This window comes from Ostrea edulis, chromosome 3, assembly GCF_947568905.1.
Source record: "Ostrea edulis chromosome 3, xbOstEdul1.1, whole genome shotgun sequence".
In the NCBI taxonomy this organism is placed as follows: domain Eukaryota; kingdom Metazoa; phylum Mollusca; class Bivalvia; order Ostreida; family Ostreidae; genus Ostrea; species Ostrea edulis.
In genome coordinates, this window is record NC_079166.1 from 52,566,476 (window position 1) to 52,580,468 (window position 13,993).

Below are 13,993 nucleotides of genomic sequence, written 5' to 3' on the forward strand. Positions count from 1 at the left end.
GCTGTCAACAAGGACGGCCATGATATTTATCGTCCAAGTTTTAGAGGAAAACAAATTAAATTTACAGTTTACAGATTTATTTTCTACATTAATAACATGGATAATTTTGATACACACATGCACATATCAAAATTATGCCATAACAAACAGTGCATAAAGATATCACATTTGACAATGGAACCACAGTCAGTAAACAATTCACGGAAGTATTGTGTCGCTGAGGGGCAATGCGTTGGTCATGGGGCATACAGACAGTGGCTCTTTCAGTGAGATAACACATTTACACCATAAGGGTGTTCGTTGGAGGTGGAGGCTCCTGCATTGTTGTACAGGGACAGTTCTCTGAGTTTTGTGTTGGTTTTTCGTCGTCTCGTCAGGTAACGAGATGCTAGACATCGGTTGAGTTGTTTGCGCTCACGGTGGTACGTTTTCTGTTGATCTCTCTTGAACATATTCTTGTAAAATGGTCCATTGAATTTCTATTTCAGGTCCACCTCCTTAGCCAACAGGACGACACGTCTGCCAGACCAATGGGATGCTGAGTGGACTGCCGAATGACACATTGCGTTAAAGTTCCTGGCCCAAGTTGTGTTCTTGGGAGCATAAGTGAAGACCCGCTGGTGAAGATTCTCACACTTGTTGGTTGTGGCCAGTTGGCAGACCTTCTGCAGACATTCTCTCCGGAATTGTTTACAGATGACAGACTGAATACTGTCCATGTCGGTATAGTCCAGGTGCAGATGTTTTCCGTACGGAAGGAATTTAGTGATGTAGCCCGGGAGATGGGCTGTGCAGATAAATGACATTTTCTTACAGTCGTCGTGTAGGCCTGAGAAACATGGCAGAACATTAAGTACTGCATTCTCGGCATGATGCAGGAAAGACTGGTAGGTCCGGCACAGTTTCCTAATCTTGACGAACTCGCATCGGATCCTGGCTTGGATACAGGTAGCCAGTCTCTGCATGTAGGCATCTCTGTCCTCTCCAGTAGATAACATGATTCTTAGTCGGATGTGTCGTACATTTTTTGCAGGGTTCTTAGACTGGATAAAGCAATGGTAGTGCTGAATTGGTACTTCATTCTCTCTGGAATAGTCCCTTATGGTCTTTTGGATCTGAGCACTGGCATCGCTGGCAATGGAACGAGGTTGAAGTATGTTATGATTTTGAATAAAGTCCACATTTTTTCTTAACAATTTTGATTCACTGGAAGCAATGGTGTCTTCAGGGTTGTACATGTAGTTCTTTTTGCATTATTTATGATTTTCACAATTCCTCTTGCAGCATAACTTATTGGTAGTTTGGAGGGCCAATACCAGTTTTCCGGAGGTGTTGTTTTCCACCACTGGACAGAAGCTCTGGATTGCTGCCTCGAATCCTGCCTGCGGTCTGTTGTTGTAAGATGTGTCGGTCTCGATGTGGACTTCGTTTCGTCGACCGAGAAGTTGGTTGACACGCCAGACATACCGCTGATTGTCGATCATCGATGTGACATTGATTTCCTCCACCCTGTCACACATCTGATTGAGTTTCCGCTGCAGACCACAGCTGTCCGGTGGATTTATGTTGAGGCAGCACATCAGGAATCGTGTACCAGACACTCCCATCTTAGACTTGGTGAGGGCCAGTACCAATCTATCATTGAAGGCACCTGATTTTGGTCCTCGTGTCTTCTTGACAGTTGCGTAGAGCTGCATGTGTGGTGAGTTGAAATGGCAGTGTAAGCAAATGGCTCTGATAGTCACACATATTCCTAGCCTCTTAGAAATAGATAGAGTCATTGAAGGTCTGGCACACTGGTGAGCTGTAGAATTTTGTAGAAGTAGGCCTAAGGAATGTACGTTAGCAATGATGTTTTCTTCGCTGTTGATTTCCTCTTCGTCATTCCATATACATGATTTACAGGCTTGGCAGGTCGCAGTTTGGTTGGGAGGATGAGATCTTCAGTGGACATGCACACAGCATCCCAGTATTCGTCAAGACTTGGACGGTCCCACTTGTTTTTTGTGTATTTTGGTCACTTGTACTCGAACCAGCAGGTGCATCAGTGTCTCGGAGTGCACCAGCTCGGATTGCAGAATGTTGAGGGAAATAGGTATGTCCTGGCTTGAAATAGCTTAGTTTTTTGCCTCGGTTTCTTCGATAGGTGTTTGTTGTCCTTATGTTTTATTCTTGAATTTCTTACAAGTACTGTGCAGATGGGGGAGATGCTTGTACATGTATGTTTTAGAGTTGAGGGTAAGGGAGGTATCTTGTTGTATAAATACAGAGTCCTGCCTTCAGATAAGCATATTACTCATTTTGGGTGAGACCACTAGTTCTGGTCTGTTTGTTAATTACCTCCCTTTGGCAATTAGCTGTTGTGTATACTACTTTTGCTTTCATCATCAAATTTTGGAAAATGACATGGATTAAAAGTTTTGTTGGAGAGTCGGTCACTTAATCAGAGCATATTTCAGGTCCATACATGTAGAGTATGTAAATATACAGTTAATGAAATTTTCTAGATTTTTAGAGCAGTTCTGTCCTTTCATCTTTCTATAGTCCATCTTCTTCTACACAGGTTGTCATGATTACATGTACATCATGTAGCACTACATATTAGGTCCCTTATACCATAGATACAATTTACATATACACATGTAATAGAATTTGATAGGCACAGAGCTCTTATCGTGAATGCTCACAGCACTCAAAAATGACAACATCAGACACAGATATGTAGAGTTTTTTAAAAAGTTTATTGCGAACAAATTTAAGGCAGTCAATGTGACAGGTTGGTGTAGTTTCACTCGGAAGAAGTCAAATTCCTAAAAACAAATCGGAGTTAAAGACCATAAGGAGGGATCTCTGGATTTTTAAAGGTAGCAGGGGACAGTTTCGCACTATAGGCCCGGTCAAATTTCTTTAAAAATGGAAATACCCCATATTTGAAGTGATATTACATGTGTAAAAATGTGTAGAATAATTTTAGGATATATGTCAAATGTAACTGAGTACTTGGTGAAAAAAATGATATGCAACATGTAGATGCCACTATGATGCCTAGCATATAGAGGGTGTAAATGCGAAACTAAGACACGTGGTTAGTAGCTGAAAAAATTCAGACTAAAACCTACAGGATCCAGGAAAAGGTAGATAGCTCAGAGGGAAGGTGGATGGCCCAACATAAAAGGTAGATTTTTAAGAAGGTCAGACAGGGTTCTTGATTGTGCACAACGTCTATATCACCTCGCTTGGTACTGTGATGGTGTGGGGGTGGTGAGGATTTAGCTCAAATGGCAAAAAATGGAATCAAGAAGGGGTCACCTGCTCAGAGATGTTTTGTGCAGCAACACCTACACAAATGGATGACATTTAATTTTGAGCCCTAATTCAATAACTACATTAATATGAAATACAAGTATTGGGAAAACAGGGTAGTATGATTTTTCATTAGCCTGTCATAACCTGACTTAGATGTATAATGCCTTCCCACATGTTGAAGAACCAAAACGTCCTCTGTCACCTCACCGTTCACAAAGCGTTCAACATACGCTCACCGTTCAGTCGTCTGTCTTTGTATTTTCACTTGGAACACCAACGTGAAAAGATTGATCTTCATAGCGAGGCGAAAATAAAAAAGGAACGTGTGCGTAAGAGTGAAAGGAAACTTTCTTATTATATCAGAAATTTAATTTTGAAGTACAGAATGTCAAGATTATCAACTGTGAAAATTCAAAGAAAACTGCAGACCCCTCATCAATTTGTTACATCGAGACAAAGCATCTGTTAATTTCATGAATTGATTGGACACGGGGTACTATACCGTCCGTGTTGATTGTTTAATGCATCTATCTTAACTCCTTTTGAGGGCGTTTGTTAATTACATGTATTTTGAAGCCATGCATGTACACCTGTAAATACTGGATGTCTTTACAGTGATAATTTTTAGACTATAGCCTTTTCTTTTTCACATACATTGTATATAATAATGTATTAAAAAATTAAATACCAAGTATCATGTGTCGAAAAGCAATAGTATATAGGGTTCACGGCGGGTGTGACCGGTCAACATGGGATACTTACTCCTCCTAGGCACCTGATCCCGACTCCGGTGTGCCCAGGGGTCCGCATTTGCTCAACTATCTATTTTGTATTGCTTGTAGGAGTTATGAGATTAATCACTGTTCGTTATCTTCACCTTTCATACAAAGATAACGCCCCATTATTCGTGATTTATCATGAAAAGGTCAAAAATTCCAAATATTGTAGAAGATGATACCAAGCATGCATTTTTGTGCTTTTCCCAATACATGTATATACCTGTATATGTGCATTAATACTGTTCAAAATGTATACATGTATCTGTACATTAACACTGTACACAATGTATACATGTATCTATACATTAATACTGTACACAGTGTATACATGTATTTGAACATAAATACTGTACACAATGTACATATGGAATTTGCTTTTGTTTCTGTATGATTGCTGCGTGCATGCATTAATCATTTAAAATTTACCATCATTGAATAAATCCTATTTTGTGTACTTTTTGTGTGCTTAGAGTGACCAATCCTTAGATGGTATACGTACTATAAAAAAAAATTTTTTAAGTTTGTTGTCTAGGTATTTTTCTTTTTATTCCAATACTTTCTTTCAATGCAAGTTGAAGATAACGAACAGTGATCAATCTCATAACTCCTATAAGCAATACAAAATAGATAGTTGGGGAAACACGGACCCCTGGACACACCAGAGGTGGGATCAGGTGCCTAGGAGGAGTAACCATCCCCTGTTGACCGGTCACACCCTCAGTGAGCCCTATATCCTGATCAGGTAAACGGAGTTATCCGCAGTCAAAATTAGTGTGCCAAGAACGGCTTAACACTCGGTATGAACCACGTCAGACAGCATTTGACCCAATGATAGGTTGTATTGACAAACTAGATCGTTATAACGACCATAGAATTTGCGAAATGCTTACTTCAATCGAGACTGTTGAAACCCCTGCACCATCAACTTCTTTGTCAGTAGCTTACCTCGATTTAAAAACTGACTATACACAGAACAAGCTCTTGCATATCGAATCAGTTGAGATATATAAACACCATATGCAGGTGATAATGGAATATTGCTACATAAATATGGGAAGTTGACGATGGAGAAGCTGAAGTCATCCCGTTTGTCATACAGTTGAGTTGTCAGTTTGGAGTTAATGTCTACTTTCAATAAAATATCTAAGTATGAAGCAGAAGTGGACGACTCTGTGGTGTCTTTTATTTCGAGCTCACAGGGATATATCAAATCGACATATGAATGAAAGTTATTACTGTTAATAAAAAAAAAACGTCATCGATATATCGAAATGTCGAATTGAAGGCCACAGCGAGAGATTTTTTCTTCTCACGTAGAAGTTTTTGAATAAATTATGCTTTATATGAATATAGAAACAGGTCAGCTAACAAAGGAGCACAATTCGTGCCCATGGGAATTCCAACAGACTCCTGGAAGACCTGATCACCAAAGACCACGAAGATATTGTCAATGAGGAACTCTATCATATGTTTTTATTTCAACATCAGAGTACTTGTTCGTGGAATCAGAGTGGTGTTTAACAAAGTAAGTTTTTGAATGACTGATCACTAGATATTGTTACGGTTCAGGACTTCACTCATTAAATACACCACTTTATACCTATACAACATTAAACTGACCTGATAGCAGATGTAACTTTAGAATTATCCAATTAAATCCATATCGTTTGTTACAATGTTGTGATTATCATTCAGACTAACCGCTTATGATAGAATATTATGAACCCTGAACCCGATGTTTAAAACTACTTCTAAAGTCATTTATAAGCAAAATATGAACAATAGAAACGAACTACAATTGATTTTATTGAACTTGATTGCTTTGATTCACATATTGTTATAAAATTTGTTATGTTTATTATGTTTATATTGGTACAACATTATTAAGTAATATTTACAAATTTAACGCGCTAACTCAGATAAACGTATGACGTTATCAGTTTGAAACGTTACTACGTCATAACAACAACCGATGTAAATAAAAGACAGCTGTTTGGAGAGAGAAGATCAGTCAACTGCAGAGAGAGACTCGGTACACTTCAGAAATAAGACAGTGGTAGGTACCAAATAGTACCAAGTTTAGGTTACATGTAACCACATATTCAATTTACAAGCTCTTTTAGTAATAGGAACGTCCTGGATGGGTTCGTCACTGTATACTTATCTAAACAACGTTGTACCAACCAAACGAGTTACCATTGTATGTGTATATACAATTTGACCAAAGGATCGTCGCAATAAATGTTATAAAATTTATAGAATATTATTCTTATACATATGACTATCAAGTGAAGATATTATTTCAAAGTGGACCTTCAATTGGTCATCGTTCGTCATAAATTGTGGTCAACCAAAGTAACCATTTCTACCTTGACAATTTATTAAACGATAAACAGCGGCCCATGATTATATGATTATGTAACTACCCCATACCCTCGGTTTCGTTACAATATGAATATTCCCTATTTATATTTTTGTTGAAGATGCAACTGTCTATGATATCAAAGAGTCTAGTCTTTAATCTATCGTGAGGAATGGTCGTGTATAGTGTTGAAAAGTCATAGGTTTTAATGTTATTTATTTGGGGAAAACTCTGCGATTTCAAGTTTACTAAATGTTTTTTAGAATCCACATTTGATTAACACCACTTCTGGCATATGTAATCGCACAGTAAGTTTGAAGTTTCTCCTTCACAGCTGTTAATATTTTCGTGAGGAGCAAATATAGGGGCTTGGTAGAGCACTTACTGGATCTAGCAATGTATCTTTGTTTGTAAGGGGTTTTATGTAGTTTAGGAATCCAGTATAGATACGGTAACTCATATTCATTCGACCCATTGACTGGGATATGAAATGTGTCCAAAACTGAAGCATGGTTTTGAAGAATTTCATCTCTTGAAAGTGCAGTTAGAGTATAAGTACAATTACCAAAAGTGGAATTAATGCCAAGTTCGTTGAAAATACAGTTGTAATAAAACTAGCTTTGTCAGCTGGAACAAAAACATATTCCTCATGTAACCTATCTAATTCTTTTATCACTTACTAAACACAGAAGGATAGATGGTGCGTACTTTTCTTTTCATATGTCGAATGCGGGATTTTGATATTCCTCTTATGCTTCTAACCCATTCTGACAATGTATCAAGTTCTTCTTTTTCATATTTAGCCCATCGGCTGGCATAATCTTCGACAGAATTCATAATGGAGATGAAGTTCTGTCGCCAATTAATCTCTGTATTTAGGACCTTTTAGAATATGTGACTTGGGGTCCTCGTTTTCAACTATATCAACATCACCAGTAATGACATGTCCAGCTGGACTATATATCAACATCACCAGTAATGACATGTCCAGCTGGACTATAGTTGAAAGAAGATGAAGAACACGTTGGTGGGTTACGTATAAGATGGTCTATATCTAGGCACTGCAAAGTTTGTTTATAATTAAAAAGTTTGGCTGCAATAGTAGAAGTATAACTGTGGGAAATACAGGGTGTAGACTTGAACTTGAAATAAGTTGGAATACACGACCGAACCCTTTTATGGCGAAGAATGTTGCTTATGTTGACGGCATCTATTCCTTTGTTTGTAAATTGGAGCTTAAGGAACTGGTCCGTGCTGGTTTAAAGAGCCTGTGATGGGCAACATCCATAATCCATATTCAATGCAATAAATAACGTTTAGACTATCGTCATATACATGTATGGTGTGCATACATTTTCGACTTAGCAATGGGACAATTTAAAAACTACTCAGTATTTATTCTAATAAGAGGTGTTGTGCCCTATGGGGAATTTACAATGCTATTGCACACCATTACATGACACAGTATTCTAGTTGTCCAGAAAGTATCGCCAATGCGTATATTGAGAGTCCTCAAATCACTAATGCTTTCCAATTTTCAAAAAACGTTTCATCACTGAAATATGTACTTTTTATCCACAATGATTCAATGTAACTCATTCCTTCTGGTAACCTATGTAGAGAAAAAATCTAACAGCTTTCATAAAGGATCATTTAAAGGTTTCTAAAACGATATTTCTCCCCGAAAGTTGCTTTAGATGTCACATTGATGTTGACCCAAGGAAAATTGAAATATTAAATGTTAATTGAGATATTTATGTAAATTGAGATATTAAATGTAAATTTCAATCAATTAGATGTAAATTAAGATATCAAATGTAAATTGAGATATTCATGCTGAGTGTGTTCGCAGAACAGTTAAGACAATTCTTGACTCTTAGAAACGTTGCAAATGATGTCATAAAATCATGGTACATGGATAAGGTTTCACCTGTTTGATAAGGTTTCGTCTGTTTGATAAGGTTTCATCTGTTTGATAGGTTTCGTCTATTTGATAAGGTTTGATCTGTTTAACAAGGTTTCATCTATTCGATAAGGTTTCGTCTGTTTGATAAGGTTCCATCTGTTCGATAAGGTTCCCTCTGTTTGATAAGGTTTCGTGATTATGACTGGTGAAAACTATTTGTCACTTCCTTATTTCAGAAACTACACCATCAAATTTCATTCTACAATCTTTAAGGATTGGTCAGATAGTCAATAGATAATATATACTGGATTCGATTATCTTATATAACACTATCTGTCAAATTTCTGGATGTCAAGAGACAGGTCCTCCCGAAAATGAGACTATAAGTATTCATACATGTACACTCAGACAAAGTGACCCAAAAAGTCTTCCTATTTTTTCATTGTATACGTTAAGGCTTTCTATTTTGAAATCGAAAATCATGCAAAATCGAATCTGGTAGACCATCATCTACACAGGACGTATCAAGGCTCTCTAACTTTCATGTCCTTTAAATTAAAGAACATGTATTGATTTACAAAATGCAATTCATGGAGTCCATAAAATTTATTACAGGAGGCAATAAAGCTGCCAATGTCTGTCTTCACGGCATGAGAATAATTCTGAATTGAAACCGTTATTCGTGTACAATTCAACAGCCCAATGCAGTGATCCAAGTATTCTACATCCTGGTAGTATTCAAGTACAATTCCTTGAATAATTTGTTCAGAATAATTAAGATATCATTTTGACATGTCAATAAATGGAACATTGCTTTAAGCTTACCAAATGGACCTTTTTCTGCAACAATAAGATTATACTTTTTTGTGCTAATATTATATTAAATGATTTTGCAATTTAAAAAAACTTAAAAAAAACTTATTGTGTATAGGTAAGTAAATAATTTATTATTGAGCATGTGTTGTTATAGATACAACATTCCGTATGATGAAATGAAGATTCAAAACACTCGATCCATCGGACGATAAATAGATATGATAAAGAAATAATAAGATAAGGATACGGTTTTATAAGGATAAGGACTACATGGTTTATAAGGATTATAAGGATAAGGTTTATAAGGATAAGGATTATAAGGATAAGGTTTATAAGGATTAATGTTATAACAATTAATTTACAATTAAGTATATTGTTTGTATTATGTAGGTCATGGCCACAATCGCCAACTCAAAAATAAACGATTATGATAATTTACACTTGTCTTCACCGTCTTTAATAATGATCTCTATCGTAAAAACATCTTTGCCTCTCCAAATTGTATATGTGGTCGTTTTGAAGATGTCCATCATTTCTTCTTTGTATACAAAAGTTACACTCAAGCAAGAAATTATTTTATTTTCAAATAAATTGCTTCAACTAAATGGTATTGCTGTTGTCGATACCCACCTTTTATTATAAATGTTTTTCAAATGATGTAAATTTATATATTTTCAAAGCAGTCCAGAAGTTTATTAAGAACTCTAACAGATTTTAATCAGACATACATATCATATTTTAAATATGTTTTTCATTTTACCTGATTACATACCGGTATACGTAAACCTATACACATATTGTATATTATTATGATAGTATATTATATCGAGTATTATGTTTTTGTGGTACGACAATTGGTACGACAATCTTTATTTGTACATGTATAACATGATATATTTTGTATACGGGAGAGGTTTTCAAAGTTGCTAGAACTTACATATGTAAGCTTGTAACTAATCCCTTTTGTATATTTTCAATTCAATTCAATGTAGTAAAAGTGACTGCTATCATACACACACACATGTACATATTCTGTCATTTAATACCTCTCCTTTGAATCGCCCATTTCTATTCTAATTGGAAGTATACCACTTTTTTTGTAAATTGTGCGAGCAGAGACATTCGATATTTTGGAATGCTCATAGAAATATATATTTCTTTGTTTTTATACCATTATATAAACGTAACCGAGAAAAGTTATTTACTTTTTACTAGCCTGCCACTCTCATAATTATCAAGATCTAAATATTCCAATAGGTGATTTGTAATGCCCAGTTAGATTTATTGTATATATACTGATTCATGTCCCATAAAACAGCTGTAAAACACATGTTTAGTATTCTGTTCTGTCTATTGATAGTAGACGAGTCCAGTATCGTACAATACATTCTCTGTAAGGAAACTTCCATTTGAATTTCCCACGTTTCAGCTGTCGTAAAAATGACGAGAAAATGTTCATTTCTTCCTCCAAATTAATGATCAGGAATTGCTGACGATGTATTCTTTTGAATTCAACAAACAGACCGAGTTTGTTGTAATTCTTATCTATAATTTGTAATAACTATTCGAATTGTACAACAAATGTTTTGTCAAAATTTTAGAGCCAAATACATAAAGGTATTTGAGCGAAAAGTCAACCAGGCTAGATGCAGATTCTATCGAGGATATACATATAGTAAACTCGTATCTATACTAACTTAATATCATTCCACCAATAAATGATATAATCATTTATAATCATAATGTCAGATTAATTATAGTCAGATATGTCTGGCACATCACAGAAAATCGGTACTAAGTGCACTGCCTTCTGAATTCATCATGAATTAAAGTTTTTGATATATGAAAATGCGGGTCTACTAAGCCCATAGCCGTTTGGGTTTATTTCTGCTATTAAAACATAAAGAAAAATAAAGCAAAGACGATGTATTAAAAATTAATGCATGTTTAAACTTACTAACGACTTCAGTCACATATTAGATTTCCTGTAAATTAATATTATATATGATTTTTATAGCATACATGTATTTTTTTTTTTATTTTTTTTTTTATTTTTTTTTTTTTTTTTTTTTTTACAAACAATCAATCGATTAAGAGAAAATGTTCAAGTTCCCGTACTACAAGAACATGTAATTGTACCACAATTACAATTTGTTTTAAAACTGATCTTAGTTAAAGGAAACAATGAAAGACCCAGACACGCTTCAATGGTTCTCCATCATTTCAAATTTTACTGTTACAGACTGTGTGGGAAGCGTTTCATGACATTTATAGAAGACTAGTACGCAGGACAGCGCCTAACGACCCTTCTTGTTTTTAGATAATGTATCATGAACCAGTGATCAATCTCATAACTCCTATGACGTGTTTCATACCGATTGTTAGGCCGTTCTTTGCACACTGATTTTGAATGCGAATACCTCTGTTTACCTGATCAAGATATGCGGCTCACGGCGGGTGTTACCGGTCGACAGAGGATGCTTACTCCCCCTAGGCACCTTTATCCCACCTCTGGTATATCCAGGGATCTGTGCTTGCCCAACTCTCTATTTTGCATTGCTTATAGGAGTTATGAGATTGATCACGTACATTATCTTCACCTTTCATTTGCCACATGTTACATACTCTTGGAAGTTGTACTTTTAAAAAGTTTAAGGATCAGAGTTGTAAAGAGAGAATTAATTCAAACTCGTTCTAGCCTATATAGTATAACAGAAGAGGCACGTAGAAACGATATTTTGTGTCAACATGTAAACTGAGAGAATATCACGATTGTGCTGCTATTACAATAATTACCCAGTATGCTGTTTAGAAGGATTAATATTTTGAAACTTTTGTCGCTGTTAGATATGCGCTATTCTATATAGTACATATTGCAAATGAGACTCAGATAGTGCACTAGGATTACTCCATTGTACATGTACTTTGAACTCTGTATATACATTGTAGGATTCGTAAATTACTTATACAGTATTAATATGTAGTTGAAATCCCTTGAAGTTAACTAATTTTCGGTATTCTCTAGAGTTTACTATACATTGTCACTGTACAATACAGAGGACATTTCTCACTACCTAGCCAATATCTAAAGTCGTCAAATGCAGCTCCAGGTCTGGTCATGTAACACACAACACAGGCATTTTACAGTCTATCACACAGAGACCTTTGTGATATGATACAAATATTCATATTTGTTTAAAATCAATATTCCTGATAAGATAAATTCTTCTAATTCTCAATAGTCAGTAACATGTAGTGTATGTACTATAAAACTGTTGTTATGATGGGACTGAGATTGTTCACGGCATTTTACTTTATTTTATTTATACTTACAGGTATGTTGAGATGCTATTTTCAATTTCTTTTATTTACCATTAAACACCTGTTATAAAGGTTAGTATTTTGTAGACTTCCTGGTTGGATCCTCGCAAGAAGTTTTACCCGAGCCATTTTTCTGTGATAGTGCTTGCTATTCTTCGGGGATATCAGACTATTCCACAATTCATTCCGAATGTATTGATCCTGACAGTGTGATAGCCGTGTCAGCAGTAAAAGCAGTCACCAAACCGACGTCACAGAACTGCTCTCAAGTTCTCTCCACCACAGACTACAACTTCTACAACAGGTGCTGCGTAGTAGACGCTACAAAAGACTGCAAGGTGTTATACCGCAACATTGTCAATGATTCCTACACCTACGAGGCACAGAGAATATGTACAGGCCATCATAAATGCCCTCAAAGTATTCGGGTGCAACGAATGGTGGTATCTTCCTATTGCGACAACCAGATTTTTCCTTCTGAGAATAACTACATGAAGATGGATTATTTCTGCATTAAAAGTAAATGTTTGTAACCAATTTGCTTTATCATATTCAAATTTCAGGAACCCTTGATACAGCCAACTGCCAAAGGTTTGTAGACAAATGGCGGACGTCAATGTCCAAATTGCGAATCTAAATTCCAACTTCACGGAATTGGCTTTTTGTTGTTGTAAATTCTATACATACTTAATGGGGATTCCGTATGCAAGTACAAGGTCTTGTGTCGTCATATGTTGGCATTGTTTGATGATCGTCTGGTACAAGCTTCTGAATGTAGAAACTCGATTGTTTTTGTCCTCAAACAACTTTACATTCATAAGAGAAGATCACTCTTGACCAGTTATGGTCAACAGCCCATCGTCGTTTTCCTCTCGCCCATGCCACACGATTTTTCCTACTTTGTTCCTGAATCCTAAATTTCGTCCTGCATACATGTCGATGGTACTAATTTATGGACAAATAATGATGAATTGATCTTTCAGATACAGAAACTTGCCTACCTTGATTAAATTGTCATGTTATGTCTTTTAATGGAGTGGTACGATTAAGTTTTACAAGCCACAATAGTTGGCGCTCGTCTCTAACGTACATTTTCCTGGGGCGTCCCGATTTTCACACCGTTTTACTACAGGATACGCAGTTTTCCGGTCCATTTTCAATACCCTAGCAGTTTCAGAATAATTTCCCGTTTGTCTGTAACTGTCTACGATAATTTGTGTCACGACTGGCGATAAATGTTTAGACTTTCACATATCTACATTCAGAAGCTTGTACCAGACGATCATCAAACAATGCCAACATATGACGACACAAGACCTTGTACTTGCATACGGAATCCCCATTAATTATGTATAGAATTTACAACAACAAAAAGCCAATTCCGTGAAGTTGGAATTTAGATTCGCAATTTTGTCTATAAACTTTCGACAGGTGGCTGTATGTATTAAAAATAAAGAATGATCCATATTTACAATAGATTGCAATCCCTATTGCAAAGTAAAC

General features: G+C 36.0%; 1 protein-coding gene and 1 long non-coding RNA gene across 2 annotated transcripts in view; both read left to right on the forward strand.

Moving 5' to 3' along the window:
* The first annotated feature begins 1,063 nt into the window (after window positions 1-1,063).
* Window positions 1,064-5,597, forward strand: LOC130052617 (uncharacterized). Its single transcript, XR_008800974.1, has 4 exons — window positions 1,064-1,153; window positions 1,285-1,702; window positions 1,906-2,095; window positions 5,439-5,597. It is a non-coding gene; the product is annotated as an uncharacterized LOC130052617 (long non-coding RNA).
* Window positions 5,598-12,389: 6,792 nt separating this feature from the next.
* LOC125674927 (uncharacterized) overlaps window positions 12,390-13,993 on the forward strand; it is a 33,484-nt gene continuing 31,880 nt past the window's right edge. Inside the window, exons 1-2 of the mRNA XM_048912303.2 lie at window positions 12,390-12,504; window positions 12,578-13,009. The gene's annotated coding sequence lies outside the window, so the exon portion shown is untranslated. The remainder of the gene's footprint in view (window positions 12,505-12,577; window positions 13,010-13,993) is intronic.